Source organism: Nyctereutes procyonoides, unplaced genomic scaffold, assembly GCF_905146905.1.
Source record: "Nyctereutes procyonoides isolate TBG_1078 unplaced genomic scaffold, NYPRO_anot_genome, whole genome shotgun sequence".
Classification (NCBI taxonomy): domain Eukaryota; kingdom Metazoa; phylum Chordata; class Mammalia; order Carnivora; family Canidae; genus Nyctereutes; species Nyctereutes procyonoides.
The window spans coordinates 7740850-7759688 of record NW_026575047.1 but is presented as its reverse complement, the minus strand read 5'-3'; the positions used below and the strand labels follow the sequence as shown (position 1 = coordinate 7759688).

The window sequence follows — 18839 nt, the reverse complement described above, 5'->3', positions numbered from 1 at the left end:
TAACACTTGCTGACACCGCACCAAAAACTGTGCTGAGCACTTTCATGTTATTTCATCCTTACCTCCCACTCCTAAGACTGACAAGGTGCCTCCTTTTACAGTGAGGAGATGGAAGCTCAGAGATTTAAGTAATCTGCTATGCCAATCAATCTTCCAGAAGAAAGCAAGTCCAACAATTATGTTTGTTTTTTAATCCAGCTGATATAACGATAATTTTACAAGTGCTTCTCATTCAAAACCCAGTTAACATATGTAAATGGTTTGTAACTTAAGACTATACACACTAAAGTAAAGCCACTAAGAATCAGGATCATATACACTCACTAAAATCAGAAACTCCATTTGATTCCTACAAATGAAATCTACTATTTTCATGAAGTTACACACTTGAAGACCTTTTGAAGATAACCTGAAAACCACAGTAGTTATCAATATAAATTTTAGGTGACCAAATGAGCATGAAAGGTATTTTCCTTAAGAGGGTACACTGCCAGGGCGCCTGGCTGACGCAGCTGGTAAAGACTGTGACTCTTGATCTCAGGGTCATGAGTTCAAGCCTCATGTTGGGTGTGGAGCCTACTTTGAAAAACAAAACCCAAAAAAAGGGTACACTGCTATATTTTTCCAACTGGGCCCTGTCCCATAAACTAGTACCAGTATTAGCCTCATGGGAGGAGAAATTTATTAGCTAAGAGAGGTGAGGCCATTCATTTACAGTCAGGTTATCGCTAATTAAAAATACAAACAAAATAAAACAGAACTTTAAAAAAGCACAGATGGACAGCTCCCTTCAGTGCCTCAAAACACTGTTAAACTAAAAGAGAAACAAAAAGCACTGAAAAAAAAAAATCCCCCAAATTAAGGACAGGAAACTCCTAAGCGACTTCAAATTTGAATGGAAACCAGGCTTCCACACTGGATGCCACTGTTGAGTAACAAGTTAGATGACTCAAAGAAACCATTTTTTAAATTGCTGAAACAAAATCTTGCAGAATTATTTAAGAGTCAAACTGTTATTGTAAAAAACTTGAAAGGGTCTTTTAAACACTGTCTTCATCAATAATAGCATTAACCCTTCTGTTTAACTCATTTTATAAGCATTAATATCCAAAAGAACGGATAATAGGAATGGCCGTCAGAAATTCTGATGCCCAACTACATACCTCTGAATTTCAAAATTAATGTGTATTAAAGGCTGTGGATCTGTCTAAAAAACATTTCACTTCTTATAAAAGAGACCAATACATTTCAATGCTAGTTGTTACAGCCTCCTTCACTATGCTATGTCCAAGAGAAGAACCGCTGTCTTTGCCTTTCTAAACCTATTATCTAACTACCAAAGACCTGGAATACACTAAGCACTAATGATCTAATTACATGAAAATGTTATAAACTCCATTTGGATACATGATTGACAACTAAAAGGAGAAAGTTCACTATATGCTCTAGACACATACTTAAGTGAATGAAAGAAAATATTTAGGAATGGTTTATACATGCTACAATGACAATATTAAGAACAACAAAGATTTTGAAAGAAGACAGCTTAACCCAGAATACCATTTTTGACTACTGAATTTTGCTTTGTTTGTAACTATTGAATACTTAACATACAACCATTTTGAAGGTAGATCAGCACTACTGCTAAAGTATAAACTTCAGGAAATTAGAAACAGGGATCCCTGGGTGGCGCAGTGGTTTGGCGCCTGCCTTTGGCCCAGGGCGCGATCCTGGAGACCCAGGATCGAATCCCACGTCGGGCTCCCAGTGCATGGAGCCTGCTTCTCCCTCTGCCTGCGTCTCTGCCTCTCTCTCTCTCTCTCTCTGTGGTGACTATCATGAATAAATAAATAAAATCTTTAAAAAAAAAAAAAGAAAATTAGAAACAGATGCCAGTAACTTGAAATTTTTGTGCTTTTACAAACAGCCTCACATAGTAATCTGAAACGGCAATGATGAATGTATTCTGATGTTCACTGCACTATTACTTACTGGGAATAGGACTGGGGATTTCTTTCTAATAACACAAGAATAAATTATGGCATATCCATACAATGGAAATTATAGTCAATAATACTGAAATTTGTAACATGGGAATATGCTAATTATACATGTGTTTTCCTACACTGGGTATGTCTTATGTATTTATATATTTTAACAAATGTAGATTATAAATATATTTGTAAATATCTAAGCTCCATGAGATCAAGAACCATTTCAGACATACCTCCAGCACTTATCAGAATGCCTTGAGAGAGGTGTCTTCACATAGGTGACCATAAAGCTTGATGGTTAGAGGAAAGGTCTCTGAAGAAAAGACTGCCTGGTTCTGAATGTGGATCCCAGATACACAATTTACCAGCTATACAATTTCAGTCAAGTTAATAATCACTAGGCAACTTATCTTCTCCTTTTGAAAATTTGAGATAAAAATAACATTCAAAAAATGGGAGAAAACAATTAGTTAATACATGTACAGGCTTTAGAATACTACCTGACACATAGTAGTGTCCCAATGAATGGGAGATGGGGTGAGAAAGAGAGATGGTGGGTTCTCAAATACCTGAGTAAATTAATGGATACTATCTTTAAAATAGAGATAGAAATGCTAAAAGCATATACAAACATTGAATAGAATTTTTCAAACTTTGCTTACCCCAACCCAACCTACATTTTTACATAACAACCTGATACACACTCCTGTAGTTATATTATATCCTATTCTATCATGAATTTATTTAAATGCTAGTTGTAACCCACTAAATTCATTTCATGACAACTAGCAGGTCACTTTGTAAATCATGGACTCTTAAAGTTGTCCTTTATTTTTGTCCTTCAACTTTATTTCTAAACAAGGGGCAAGACTACCCATTAAATCAAGAATCTCAGGTCAGAAAATACTTCAAAAAAGTTTTTGATTTCTCACATATTTTTTTATTCTAAATTTTATTCTTTACCCTTAAATCACCAGAAATCTTACAGAAAAATTTAAGACCATTAAAAAGTGACACAAATTTGCCAGCTTTTAACATATACCCAGGTGGACTTACTCTTGACGAAATTAAATTTGGGTAAGAAAAGAACACAAAGTTAAGAAAGGAATGAAAGAATACAGGTTGCTGGGTTTAGTATCTAGATGGAGAACTGCATTCCCACAGGGTCTTTTCTGATCCAGCTTCTGGTCCTCTCCAAACTCATAAAAAGACAACGTATGTTCTAGCCACACTGGAACTTACACATCTCTCAGAACACACTATGGTGTTTTAGATCTCCTGGCCTCTGCACATGCTATTTTGCCCCACTCTCCCACATCCCTGAACTGCAGGAGCAGTGTGAGAAACAGACTTTAACATCACATGATAATATAAGAATAAAGGAAAGAAAAAAATGAAATAGGTGAGACTAGAAGCGAACAATCGTTTAAATGTTTTCAGTGCCTACAATGTATGACATGTGAGCCAAGTTGGTATTTTTACGTAAATTCTCCCAAGTTAATTATGTATAAAAAATGTTTAAAAAGAAAAATAGCAAATGCTGAATTGATGAAACAAAGTCTTTCAAATTAGATAATGTAATGTACTTGATGTGTTCTTTGGACACTTGAATTTTAAACAAGTTTGGCAAACCAAGTCCTCAGCAACAGTACAGTTATATATGACGACAGAAAATTAACCACCACTATTATCAAAAGTATGAAAATCACATATTCCAGGAACTTCAACTCTAGTTTTTGGCAATGCTAAAAAAGATTATAATAAGTCTAAAGCTAAATCTGATTGAATAATTTTCAAAGAATCTTTCCAACAATAATGAACTACTTTGATTCCCATTCTGATAATAAAACCATAAGTCCTTTTCCAATGAGGAACAAGGGGACATCAGAACCTACAACTAAGAGGCTAAACTCAGGATCAACAAGGCTCAATAACTAAAGGACACTTGCGACCTAACAATTTTGAAAGATACAGTATTCGGTTAATTTTACTTTGGAGGAACTCCCAAATGGGAAAACTCTTTTCTTAAAAATGTATGTCCTAATCTTCAGTAACTCTGATTAACAACTTCCATCAAAGTGGCCTGCTGCTGCTGCTACCCTTAACATCACAAACACTCAGGATTCAACCATGATGTGTATCCGTATTTTCACTAGAATTCTAGATGGCACAGTAAACACAGGTATAATTTAAACATAAACATACACGTGCATACACACACACACACACACACACACACACACACACACAACTATCCTTTTTCAAACGGACTGGTATTAGCAAGTTGTTACCTGTCCACGAGACCAAAGGTAGGAGGGTGGGGAAAGTGGAGAGGGACATGAAAAACCAGTAGTTCAAAAGTGCTGAGTAAAGGACATTAGGGAAGGAAGAGTAGTAATAGTAGCAGCAGTAGTAGTAGTAGTAAAGCAAATCAGCTCATAAACCCTACTACACGTTCATTCAAAACAAATCAACAGAAGCTTCTTTCCATTCCAAGACTTGAGAGGAAACTAAATAAATGGTGAAGAGACTGAATCAAATTCACTTCTACTTTCTTAGTACTTTTTATGTACATACATACTTATAAAAGTGTTTATGGGTGAACGGAGTTTGTTATTTCTCCTTCAGCTTAGTTGCCCAGGGAGCTCTTCATTTAAAATAAAATGTAAATTTTGGTGACTTAAAAGAGTATGTTGTCATGAGTGATACAAGAATGTGCCGATCAAGTTCTGGACTTGGAGTCAGAAATCACAGGTCAGAAACTTACTGGACATGTAACTTGTCAGCACTCACAATGTGTCTGTGGCTAATACCAGAAAAAAGCTGCAGCAATAATGCTTATATGGGAAAGTATCTAAAACACTGCCCCCCTGAGGAGGCATAAACATTTATTTACTTTGCAAGCACAATTACAATGTCTGCTAATGCCACAATGTTAGAATCAAAATAAAACATGTTCCTAGGAATATTTTAATGTTCAAGAAGTACTTATGATTTAAGTTCATTTAAAAAAATGTTTGCACTTAATCTTTATTCCAATTATGGGGGCGATGATCCAGTCTGTGGCTCTAATTCATGCCTTCAAGCAACCTCTCCTTTCTCAACAAATTCACTAGCTTAACAAATATTTGAACACCTACAATGTGGCAGCCCTTTTTTAAACACCAAGAACACTTCAGTGCACAAATCAGACCAAAGTCCTTGGCAGAGTTAACACAATAATTAAGAATTTCATATGGTGGTAAATGCTATGAAGAGAAACCAAGTAGGAAAGGACAAGGACAGGAGATGGGGTACAATTTTAAATAAGCCCTCACTGAGGTACTATTTGAGCCAAGATCTGAAGGAGGTGTTGAAAGGAGGATTCCATGCGAATGAAATAAACAGCAGGTCCAAGATTCCTGAAGCAGGAGACCAGCGTGACTAGAACACAGAGACTGTAGGTGGATACTAAATGAGACATTACATGAGTGTGTGTGGGAGTGTGGACGCAAATGTTCTGGGGGACACCAATGATCACGAAGGCCTTCAGCTTTTTATTCTAAATTTTGAGCCAAGGAAGATCAACATCTGAGCCAAGAAAGCTCAGCGGGAGTCTGGCTGGTGAGCAGAGAAAGATGGTAAGGCAGGAGAGAAGCAGCAGCAGAGATCAATTAGGCGGCTACTTGACTATGGAAATAGAGATGACTGAGCCTTACACCAGGGGGAAAGCAGTGGACACATCACTCGTGAGGAAACTATGGGCCTATTTTAAAGATAAAATGACAACAACTCTGTTCACACACCGGATGGTGGAGTTGGAGGAAAAAAAGGAAGAGGCAATGGTGACTCCAAGGTTTCTCTAGGCTCAGCAACACAAAGGACAGAGTTACTTACGGAGATAGGGAAGACCTCAGAAGATTTAAGGAGGGAGCTTTCAGTAGTTTGGCTTGGACCTAATAAATTGGATATGCTCTGATATTCTAATAAAGTTTATTACAGTTTATCAGAGCTTTCTGCCAAGGCTAGGGAGATGTGGCCAACCAAGTTAGTCTACTTAGTTCTCTACTGCAACTGGATATAAATATCCAATTTAAAAAAAGGAAAACTGAGGAGGTAAAAGTATTATTTATTAAGCAAGTGTTCTGATCATCTTATTATTTTAATTACACATCCTGTGCCATCTGCACTTCTCAGTATTAAATAAAAGATAATGTGGTAAGAATATTTAAGAAAATCTCTAATTACAGAGACTAATCTGGGAGAGAGAGTCCATATTCAAACACTGTAGAGGTAAAACAAGGCAATTTTCAACTAAGAACAGCAACTTATCTGATTGATGCTCTCAAGCCACTAAAACACCTCTCAGCCTCAAACCCATAGATTAGAAATAATAATAAATAATAAATTTAACAGACAACATTCACAAAGTGCTCTCCACATGCTAAACATCTCATTTAAATCACCAACTACCTTCTAATAGCTTATCTTTTACAATGACACTGAAAGAAATAAAGCTAAAGAGCTATCCTATAACTTTAGTCATCCAAGAAAGTACTTTAACTCTCCAGAGACTCTTTTTAATCTGTTGTTTTAATTTTCCATTACCATCTTCATCTATATTTTGTATTCTGTGCATGCTTTTCAATTTTCCAGTGCCAAATGTTATGAAAATTTGATGTGCAGCAATATACGTGGGTGTATGTTTTGATAGGAAAAGAACATCAAGGAAAAGCATACGTTAATGAGTTCTCAACACATTTTCCTAAGATGGAATTGTACTGAAATGTATTAACAGAAGTCACAATTCAGACAGCAGGTCCACAATCACAACTCTGCTAGAGAGTAATGGACTGCAGAGAACAAGGCAAGTGAGTACGTGTTTTCTAAAGAATAATGAATCTCCCTCATACACTGATTCTCACCTCTCTTTCTCATTGTAACTTCAACCAGAAAATTATTACAACAAAGGAATCAAGATTTTGGAGACAGTTTTACTATTAACAGGTAACACCTTCTTGATGGCAACTCATCCAGCCCTACCTTATAAAAACCTGTATCACCTAGGTTAGTTCATCAGTGCAGGGGATGTTTTATTTCATCCACTTAATCATTCAAAATTCTTTCAAAAACTGATTCCTCAGTCAACCAAACTACAATATCTATTACAACACCTCTCTGTTTGGGGCACTTCAAAGCGCACAAAATTGTGTACATATTACTAAAGCTTCTCAAAATCCCAAAGATTATATTAAAAACCCCAGGTCTTCTAAATCCTGTTTATGCTACACCTCTAACCATTATGGGGTCTACCCACTGGTAGGATAAGCATTTTAGGTCATTTTTCTAGTAGCCATGATATATAGGAGTTATACCTTTTGTACTCCTCTCAGTGGCAACAAACACTATTTCCTAACAGTGGATCTATACAACAGTACCATGGCTTGCACAGTTTTATCAAATTCAATTTTATAGTGTTCATACTCTAAAAACAAAAGGCCCACCCCACGCCCCCCCCCAAAAAAAAACACAACAAAAGCAACTCAAGTATCCACTGGCAAATAGATGGATTTTTTAAAAATGTGTATGCATACAATGGAATACTATTCTCTCATAAAAAGAAATTCTGACACATGCTGTGTAAGGTGGATGAAACTTTTTTTTTTTAATTTTTTTTATTTATTTATGATAGTCACAGAGGGAGAGAGAGAGAGGCAGAGACACAGGCAGAGGGAGAAGCAGGTTCCATGCACCGGGAGCCCGACGTGGGATTCGATCCCGGGTCTCCAGGATCGCGCCCTGGGCCAAAGGCAGGCGCCAAACCGCTGCGCCACCCAGGGATCCCAGGTGGATGAAACTTGAAAACATGATGCTAAGTAAAATAAGCCAGTCACAGAAGGACAAATACTCTATGAATCTACTGATTATGAGGTACCTAAAGTCAAATTCACAGAGATAGAAAAGTAGAATTGTGGTTACCAATGTACTTACAGGGGCTCAGGGTAGGGAGGAATGGGAACTTACTATTTAATGGGTTCAGAGCTTCAATTTAGGAAGATGGAAGAAGTTCGTTCTGGAGATGGTTGTAAAATGATATGAATGTACTTAATAACACTGAACCATACAATTAAAAATAGCTAAAATTTAAAATTTTTTGTCACATGTATTTTACCACAATAAAAGAGTGAACATATCTTATAGAATATATCAGTGGAGTAACTTCTACTTCTTTATATTTTAATTAAAATTTCCATTACTTTCCCCAAACCTAGACTTTCCCAAATATAATTCTCATTCCACTTTTACTGACTTCATAAAAGGCACCACCTATGCATTCAGAAAGCTACAACATTCAATGTTTTAACTTCTCATTCTAAGCCACCAAGACTTACAAACTGATTTTAAATCTGTACCACCACTTGAATCTGATTCCTTCCTCTCATTTTTCATGCTATGGCCTTCATTACAGCATATGATCACTGTAACCTCACAGCCAATCTCTTCCATCCTCAAAATCCTAGCCTTCACAGTTACTGCTCTTGAAATACAGCTCACATGTAAAATCTTTTTATAGGGGAGACACCTGGATGGCTTAGTCAGTTGAGCATCTGACTCTTGGTTTTGGCTCAAGTCAGGATCTCAGGGTTGAGATCAAGCCCCAAGGCAGGCTGTGGCTCAGCAGAGTCTGCTTGAAATCCTCTACCTCTCCCCCAACTCGGGCTCTACCTGCATTCACATATGTGCTCTCTAATAAATAAATCTTAAAACAACAACAACAAAATGTTGAAAGGCTTCCACTGTCTATTCAAATTCAAACTTCTGAACAACACATTAAAAAGTACTTTGTTGGGATCCCTGGGTGGCGCAGCGGTTTGGCGCCTGCCTTTGGCCCAGGGCGTGATCCTGGAGACCCGAGATCGAATCCCACATCGGGCTCCCGGTGCATGGAGCCTGCTTCTCCCTCTGCCTATGTCTCTGCCTCTCTCTCTCTCTCTCTCTCTCTCTCTCTCTCTCTCTGTGACTATCATAAATAAATAAAAATTTAAAAAAAAAAGTACTTTGTTATTTGGTCCAGCCTACATTTCTAGACTCATCTTCCATAAGCCTCTTACCTCCTAAACTCTATATCAGATTCTTTATTCCCTCTTCCCTCATCATATGTACTAGGCCCTCCTGCCTCCATGCTTTTACTCATGCTTCTTTATCTGTACAGAATCCCCTATTTCCATTCCTATTGAAATCTATTCATCAACTCTCGCATATGCCATATATATATATATACATATATATATATGTAAGTAATATAAACTTTTGAAGAACAATTTGGCAGAATCAAAACTATAAATGCATATATCCTAGCAATTCCACTTCTCAGTATGTCCCATAAAAATATTCATGCAAATGTGGCACACAAGGATATTTACTACAGTGTTGTTCCTAAAAGAGAAATACATCTAGTTGTGCACCAAATGGGAACTGGCTAAATAAATTGTTACACCTACATTATGAATATGGAATACTACACAGATTTTAAAAAAAGAGCAAAGTAACCCTAAATATATTCCAAGAACTCAAGAGTTGCCATTAACTTTTAAAAATACATATAACACATAAAATATGAACACAACATGAGCCCATCTACCCTGAAGAAAACCCAAACTATGGGCAGCCCGGGTGGCTCAGTGGTTTAGCGCCGCCTTCAGTCCAGGGCCTGATTCTAGAGACCCAGGATCAAGTCCCATGTCGGGTTCCCTGCATGGAGCCTACTTCTCCCTCTGCCTGTGTCTCTGCCTGCCTCTCTCTCTCTCTCTCCCCCCCCCCCATCCCCACCCCGTGTCTCTCATGAATAAATAAAAACTTAAAAAAAGAAAGAAAGAAAGAAAGAAAGAAAGAAAGAAAAACCCAAACTCTATGTACGTACTTTAAATATGTTAAGTACACAGAAAATTGTCTGGAAGAATGCATCCCAAAATTTTAACAGTGGTTACCTGTGGGGAGGGGGGTGGAACTGGGGCTGATCATAATAATGACATAGGAATATATTCTTGTATTAAGTGCATAACATGTCAACAGGTAACAAGCAGGAAGAGCAGACTCTCACTCCTGATCTATTTGGCCCGAGCCAGTTCCTACCCCATTTAGCCAATGATACAGAACCTAACCGAATGGCAGTGGCTATAAAGAGCAAAACGCATGCAGCCTATCTTGGCACAGATGCACCTTGGCATTCTCAGCTGTAACACACTTGGGTCCAGCTCTAGCAGCACCGAGAAAACAGCCAGTCTCACTAGGCCACTACTCAGGCTTACCTTTCAACTGGCTTTCTGTTTTCTTCCATTAAGGGAATGTTTACAAACACTGGCACTCGTGGCTTGTGAATAAACTCATCTGTCGCCAGCAAGAACCACATCCTGACTGGATAGGCAGAGGACAGAGTCAGTCCCTGAGTATTCCTGAACAAAATCTCCTGCCTCCACATTTCCAGAACTCATCTTCCTCTCGTGTAATTTAAATGTTTAAAAGTAAGAAGAGGAAGAAAAAAAATCCTTGCTTAAGTTTTGCTGAAACCCTCAGTCTGGATGAATAATTTCTTCTCCTGTACTGCAAGGTTCCTTGTGAAAGGTGTCTGATCGTAGGAGCCTCTATGTTCTCCTTACGTTATAGGTAAAAGCATCCATAGAGTCCCCACTAAAGCACAAACTACTGAGGACTAAACTGTCTTAACATACCTTTTGTAAAACTTAAGGTGTTCAAAATCCTTGCCTGTACCACGTTTTCAAGAAAGGACTCTGAAAAGCATTTGTGGAAAATATTCCAGTGTATGACACTAGGTGGTTCACAGATATTTTTGACTTCAGAAATAAAAACGTCAATAGGCAACATCAATTCAAAAAAGACTCAATACTAAGTTTTAAATAAAGTTCCATTTCAATGTATCTGGCAAAACAAAAGCTTTGAATTCGAAGAGAATAACTCTCAAAATCTACACAAAGTATGAAGTATAAAACTTTCCATGGCATTTAAACAGAAGAAAGTTCATCCGTTGTAACCGAAAGGAAAAACCTTATCAGGTCTGTATCCCATTCATATCATAAGAGCCTAAATATAATCACAGCTTCTGCATATTCTGATTATTTGATCAATTCCCTATATAAGTCTTTGCCAAAATATGAAAATACAAATCTCTTTTACCACATTTTATGTATGCTTTCCTTGCGACGTACATTTGGTGGTAAAAACACAATCCTGTCTTCTCATATTTTATATTAACTAAAATTGACAGATGCAAAAATTATTGAAAATGTTAAAACTTGCTGAAAATATTCCTTAATAGTGGTATATGTGATGTCATGCTCTGAAGAATATTGTGAATTTTAAGAGCTAACATTTATTAGTAAACTTCATGTGTAAAAAAGATTGCCTAGTATTATCTCATTTACTTACCACCAGCTCTGTGGGTAGATATTAATAATTCCATTTTATAAATACAGAAACTGAGGCTTTACAAAGCCAAGTAACTATTAGAAAGGAACATTTAAGCAGCAGAGCCAAAATTCAAAGCTTAGTCTGAGCCCAAAACTAATACTTACCTGCCACTCATCTTAAGTAATTTTATATATCCAACCAAAACAAAAATATAATTCTGTTCTTCTACACTGTAGGTTTCTCTGCTGTGAATTACTTCTTAGGCAACTAGAAATAGGGGAATGAGGCTGGTGTGAAAGGAAGTCGTGTTGGCAAATAACACGATGTTTCCTAGCATGTTAATGTTTTGAGGCCACAGGAACAAGCTCCTTCACAATTAGAGGTCAACCCTTAGCAACAGAATATTGAATATTTTAAGGAAAAAAAGCCTGAAAACCTACAAAAGCACTTGTCTTTCTTGTAAGTAGTGGCTGATTCAGTGGCTTGAGGAATTGTTTCTCTTTCAGCTAAATTCACCTATTTGGCAAAGCTGCCTGTGCAGATGAGGAAGCAGGAAAAAAAAAAATCCCCCTGTATTCAAACAATGGACGAATGAAGGCTACACATCTTGGAGTAGATTTTTAATTTTAATGAACATAGGCTCTTACAAGCAATACCCTTCCAGAACCTACATCTAGGAGGCTGGAGCTCAGGAGGGTTTAAGACTCCAAAGATTGAGGATTGCATAATACAAGGTACACAAAAGCTACTCTTTTGTTTTTTTATTAGAATTGCTACTGGTTTGGGTTAGTATCCAAGAGCAGAGTTCCATGGATTTTCAGTAATCTGCCCCATTGCTTTTGCTCCAATAAGCTTTATTACTTACACAGCAGGATTTTGCAGACTTGAAGATTTGTCAAAGATCTATCTATACAGCATCGTGGCAAAAACTCTTGTATGCAGGAGACGAAACAACTCTTATGAACCTCCTGCATATATGGACGTAATAATATGTCATAGATAGTTTTTTGTTTGGTTTTGGTTTTTAAAAGCTTTGAGGTGAACGCCAAACCTAAAGACAAAACAATGTGGATCCTTGAGTGGCTCAGCGGTTTAGTGCCTGCCTTCTGCGCAGGGCGTGATCCTGGAGTCCCGAGATCGGAGATCAAGTCCCACATCGGGTTACCTGCATGGAGCCTGCTTCTCCCTCTGCCTGTGTCTCTGCCTCTCTCTCTCTCTCTGTGTGTGTGTGTCTCATGAATAAATAAACTTTAAAATAAATAAATAAAGACAAAATAATGAATGTGTGTTAAAACTGCTACCATTAGGACAAAAGTGAAGAAGTAGAGATCCATGCTCCTTTGCATTTACAATTTAAATGACTTTTTGTTGATCCTTAAGCAAGGATCAACAATATCATAAACAATATCCACTCATTGTGATCCCAGGCAAAGGTGCCAAGAAACACACCCACACACACCAAAGCAGCTCTTAGCATATTTTCCTTCTTAACTAGGGAAGCTGATATTATAGAGTAACCCTACTGAGTAATCTATTGCATCAACTAAGGCAGTAGGTTCTATCCAGCATACATCTAACTCCAAATATAAAAACAGAAAGCTCACAGAAAAAGATAAAACACAGTTTGTATAGAAAACAAGCCATGTAAAGATATTTTGAAAGACAGTTGCCCTGAATTAAATGCTATAACATAAAGCATTCTCAAAAAAAAAAAAAAACTGTTTCAAATGATGCCTGGAGACCTAAGTATGTGGTTAAATGGGTTCTAGTACCAATTCCAACATGCAGAGGGGATTTCCCACACTAATAAGCAATTCTCTGGAGACCAGCAGGATGTCCTACAATTCAGCTCAAATCTAACACTACCCAGAGACAGATTCCCCCAGATGAACAGTTCAGTTCCACAAGACTGCCCCCTTCCCCCAAACATCAGATGCTGGTAGCAAGCCAAGGTTATTAAACCCGTGCTTCTGACAGACCAACTATAGACTGGAAGCTCCAAGCGCCTTCTCCTTGAGTTTGATTAATTTGCAAGTGCAGCTCACAGAACTAAGGGAAACATTTTACTTATGAGACTTCCTTTATTATAAAAGGATATAACTAAGGAACCACCCAATAGAAGAGATGCACAGGGCAAGGTATGGGAAAAGGGCAAAGAGTTTCCATGCCCTCCCCAGGGACAACATCCTCCCAAGTAAACACCTCAGCCCCAAGTCTTCACCAACCTGGAAGCTCTCTGAACTCTGATCTTCTGGGGTTTGGTGGAGGCTTCATTACACAGTCCTGATTTACTAAACCATCAGCCTTTGGCAACTGGTTCAACTTACAGAGGTGGGGAGGTGGGGAGGACTCAAAGTCACAGGGTTGGCTCTGTGGGCAATCTGCCCCCATCCTTAGGCGTTTTCCCAAAGTCATCTCATTAACACAAGAAAGAAACTCTTATCTCCTGAATCATTTAGGAAATCCCAAAGGTTTTAGCAGCCGTGAGCCAAGCACTGTAGGTAAAGACCAAAATATATATAAAAAGACAGTGTGGTCATCTGACTGACCAAATACATATTTCTTATAAATCACATCACAATGGTCAAATATATATGTCTTTTCTCATTGATCTAAATATTAGACCTTTGTACTACCCTACTTCCCTATCTCTATCTGAATCTTAGTATTTGTTTCCCATGTCAGATTACATACTAATCTCTAGAATAGTACTACATTTATTGTTTAAATCAACAGCATTGGGAGAAAAGTTATGCACCTTACTATAATAAAGTAAAAATTCTTTTTTACAAGTAATTATTTAGGTAATCCAAAATTAACGTGTAAAACATATTAACTCCCGAAGAAAGGAAAAAATAAAACAAGACGAAACCAGAGAGGGAGACAAACTACAAGAGACTTTTATTCATAGGAAACAAACTGAGGGTTGTGGGAGGGGAGGATGGGGGAATGGGGAACTGGGTGATGGACATTAGGAAGGGCACTTGATGTAATGAGCATGGCTGTTATATAAGACAGATGAATTATGGACCTCTACCTCTGAAACCAATAATACATTATATAATAGAATGTAAATAGAATTTTTAAATGCAAAAAAAAAAAAGTCAGTGACAGATTCCCAGTAGGAGTAGAAATTCAAAAAACAAAAGAATAAAGGGGGAAAATGTTAACTCCTGGAAAGTTCTTTTTCTTTACAATTACATTTGGCTCAGGCAAATAAATTTGTTCATTTTCCTTACCTAATTTAGAGGAAAAGTTATTCAAAATAATGTTTCTTACCAAGAGTTGGCCTGCCTACATTTTTTTTTATCTGTCCCCATGAAAATCCAGAAGCCACAAAAGCAAATTAGTACTTTGCATACAACCTCATCTCAGATGCTCACACCCAATATCTATTCTCCACATCAAATGAGAGTGACCTTGTTATTACCATTGTTTAGGCCAAAATCCACAGGGCCATCGCTGACACCCCTCTTTACTTCACATACCATACATAATCTAGGTACACGCTGTCTCTAGGCACACACACACTTTATAAGTGTTATTCCTGCTTGCCAAAATGTTCTTCCCCCATACATACACACCTCAATTCTCCATTTATCCATTTATCCTTTGGCTCAAATGTCACCTTTACATAAGGGAGACTTTACATAAGCACTCCATCTTGTTACAACCTCTTCCTGACATGATACTCCCTATCCCCAACTTTTTCTTCTAAAGCCCTTATCTCAATATTTTACTTGTCTTTTGTCTCTTTCTCTCACTAAAATGTACTTTTAATATGACTTTTTTTTAAAGATTTTATTTATTCATGAGAGACACAGAGAGAGGCAGAGACTCAGGCAGAAGGAGAAGCAGGGTCTCCGCAGGGAGCCAGGAACCCGGGCCACACCCTGAGCTGAAGGCAGACGCTCAACAGCTGAGCCACCCAAGCTCACTTTTTTAAAAAAAGATTTCATTTATTTAGTTGACAGAGCATGAGCAAGGGAGAGGGAGAAGCAGATTCCCTGCTGAGCAGAGCTGTCACTGGGCTTAATCCCAGGACTCCAGGATCAAGACCAGAGCCAAAAGCAGACACTTAACCGACAGCCACCCAGGCACCCCAAAGTATGACTTAAGTAACTCGAACTCACACCCCCAAGCTCCACCGACTAGCGAGCCAGGTACCCCTTCTCACTAAAATGTAACCTCTATACACTGGCAAAGATTGTTTTGTCTTGTCCACTGGTATAACCTAGTACCTAGAACACAGATGACACTCAAAAATCTTTAAATATGACACTAGAGCTCATTCTATGTCAGAAGACCCCAACCTGAAAAGAGATATCCCACAATATGAAGGATTGGTAATGGTGCTCTCACTGATTTGTTTCTGAATATCACTAATTACCTACTTCCATGACCTGAACTCTTAGAAAACAGGGAAAGGCCTTAGGATGATTTCCTCAACAAAACAGATATTGGAGAGAATACTAGTAATCAAGCACTCTAAATAAATAAATAGGGATCCCTGGGTGGCGCAGCGGTTTGGCCCAGGGCACGATCCTGGAGACCCGGGATCGAATCCCACGTCGGGCTCCCGGTGCATGGAGCCTGCTTCTCCCTCTGCCTGTGTCTCTGCCTCTCTCTCTCTCTCTCTGTGTGACTATCATAAATAAATAAAAAAAGAAATTAAAAAAAAAATAAATAGCAGAAGGGTACCTCTTTCCTCCTAGTATTCGTTCTTTACCAAGTAAAAAAAATGATTAGCTAATCACATGAGACTATAACAAGACAGTCAAGGAGCACCTGGCTGGCTCAGTTCACAGAGCATATATGCAACTCTAGATCTTGGCGTTCTGCACTTGAACCCCATGTTGGACATAGAGATTACTTAAAAATTAAAGAAGGGGACATGACAAAGATAAGAGAGAGGGGCACCTGGGTGGCTCAAGGTTGAAGGTCTGCCTTTGGCTCAGGTGGTGATCCCAGGACCCTGGGATCCAGACCCGCATCAAACTCCCCACAGGGGAGCTTCTCCCTCTGCCTATGTATCTGCCTCTCCCTCTGTGTCTCTCATGAATAAATAAATAAAAAAAGAAAGAAAAGAAAAAAAAGGGAAAGGGAAAGGGGAAGGGGAAGGGGAAGGGGAAAGAAAGGAAAGGACCAAGATACTTTTAAAACTATAGGCTTGACCAGGTCGAAAATGGCAGCGGGGGCAGCTGTGTTCTGGCTCTCTGGGCTGCTAGGTCGGTCCGGGGCACAGCTGGGGTGGTCCATGTCGAGGGGTGCCCACGGCGAGAAAGGGCAGGAGGGCGAGGAGGGCTCAGCTCGCACATGGAAGGCCCTCACCTACTTTGTAGCACTCCCCGGCTTGGGAGTGAGCATGCTGAACAGATTCTGAAGTTGCATCTCAGAGAACACAAGAGACCAGAGTTCATCGCCTACCCCCATCTCCACATCAGGTCCAAGCCCCTTCCCTGGGGAGACGGTAATCATACTCTATTCCATAACTCTCATGTGAATCCACTTCCAACCGGCTATGAAGATGAATAAAGAGAACCTGGACCACCACCCAGTGAGGACCACAGGACTGGTTTGGACCATGACTCTGCACACGGACCAGCAAAGTATATGAGACCTTCAGCTCACCTTCCTTACTTTGATGACCAGTATACTGATCCTCCATCCCTTTGCTTATGGCAGGAGATGGCTTAAACAAATAACTTAGATTGGTCCAAAAACAAAAAAACTATAGGCTTACATCTATTATCAATAACCTCATGCTACATATAAATTTTACCCTGAAATATTAGCAAATGACAGCATAAAGCAATTACAACTAGCAAGATTCTTAAAAAATTAAGTACCGGGGCGGCCAGGTGGCTCAGGTCCTGATCCCAGGACCCTGGGATTGAGGTTCCAGGTCAGGCTCCCTGCTCAGTGGGAGGCCTACTTCTCCCTCTCCTCCCACTCAAGCTCTCTGTTGCTATCTGTCTCTCTCCCTCAAATAAATAAATAAAATCTTAAAAAAAACGAAGTACCCAAACACATATGACATTGCTATGGATTATTTTTTTTTCTCTCCAATAAGGTTTAAGAGTAGTTATTTTCAACTGAGAACTATGAAAAATTTCCCCGAATTTAACTATGTATGTCTACATGCCTCTTTTGCTGTGGCTTCTTATAAAACAGTATAAAGTAAAAAGCCACCTATTATGGGAAAAGACTTGTTCTTCCTGCCATGGTAGAAACAGCTGAAATATGACTTGGGGAATAACATGAACATAAGCCAAAATGTATTTTCTGTCAGTAAATAACTGTATAAACATACACACAATACAGTGCTGAAAATCATGAAGAATTTTATTAGGAAAAAAGTACATAGCGTGGAAGATTTGCCATATAGTTGGTAGTATAGATGGTTTTACTAACATGCCTCAGTTTACAGCTTTTGCTGACTTCTGAATGAAATGCAAACATTTCTAAGAAAATATGTGAAAATATTCTCAACTGCAAATTCATTCTACAGTTAAATATTTAATGAATGCCTTTTACATAAAAGGCACTCTTCCAGGTGCAAGTGAGAGAGCATTGAACAAAAACAGAAGGTATCTTCAGGAGGAAGCTTCTTTGGCTTCTTTAATAAAAGCATTCTATGGAAAAGCAATGAGAGCATTATTTGCTGAGAGTGGCTGCTTTAACCATAATAAAAGGGAGATTCCTGTAAAAAGCTTACTGAAATCCCATCACACAAAAACTCATTCATTTCATCTTTCATTAGCAAACATCAAAAATGATGACAGAATGGCACAAAGTACTACCAGATGTTATGGACGTGGCCAGTTTCATAAAACAACCAATGTATCTTCATAAGATAAGGAGTAGCCATGAAAATCTGCTATACCACATAGAGGTCTGCTCTTTATCTGGTGGCAAAGAATTTAAAAGGGTTGTAAAACTTGAGTTACTCGTTCTTCTTATACAAAAATGTCCCCAAATTGATTAATTTTCCTATGAAGACCAGCAGTTTCCTGTAGTATGCTATCTAGAAGTTATTTTTGTAACATTAAAAACACTTAAGGTAAACAATGGCTTGTCAGCTAAGAAAAATCACCTGACTTGTACAAAAATAAAATGAACTTGAATCTAGCCCTCTGAATGACTCTATCACAAGAAATTAACCAAGATTTTAAAAAATAATGGAGTATATTTATATTATGTACATTTTCCCAACTTAAAAATATAGCAAAGTGGTCTTTACAGTGCCACCACTAAAAAATAAAAATGAAGATAAAAAGGGATTCTTCTATTAAAGTATCTTTAAAACCTTACTTGATTTTTAGCACAATACTTTTTAACATTTCAAATTTCTGTACGTATTTTGATGTGTCCATTATTAAAGCACAACGGTTCACTGTAATTCCTTAACGCACAATTACATATACCGGGGTACATGTT

At 38.2% G+C, this 18839-nt stretch overlaps 1 protein-coding gene and 1 pseudogene across 7 annotated transcripts in view; one reads left to right on the top strand and one right to left on the bottom strand.

The window, feature by feature from the left end:
- RBPJ (recombination signal binding protein for immunoglobulin kappa J region) overlaps positions 1-18839 on the bottom strand; it is a 222708-nt gene that overhangs the window by 67261 nt on the left and 136608 nt on the right. Inside the window, exon 1 of one of the 7 annotated variants that reach the window (XM_055326385.1) lies at positions 2228-2422. The exons of the other annotated variants lie outside the window; for them this stretch is intronic. The gene's annotated coding sequence lies outside the window, so the exon portion shown is untranslated. Of the gene's footprint in view, positions 1-2227; positions 2423-18839 lie in introns of those variants that run through there. 7 annotated transcript variants of the gene reach the window in all.
- LOC129510300 (cytochrome c oxidase subunit 6A1, mitochondrial-like) lies at positions 16585-17056 on the top strand (annotated as a pseudogene).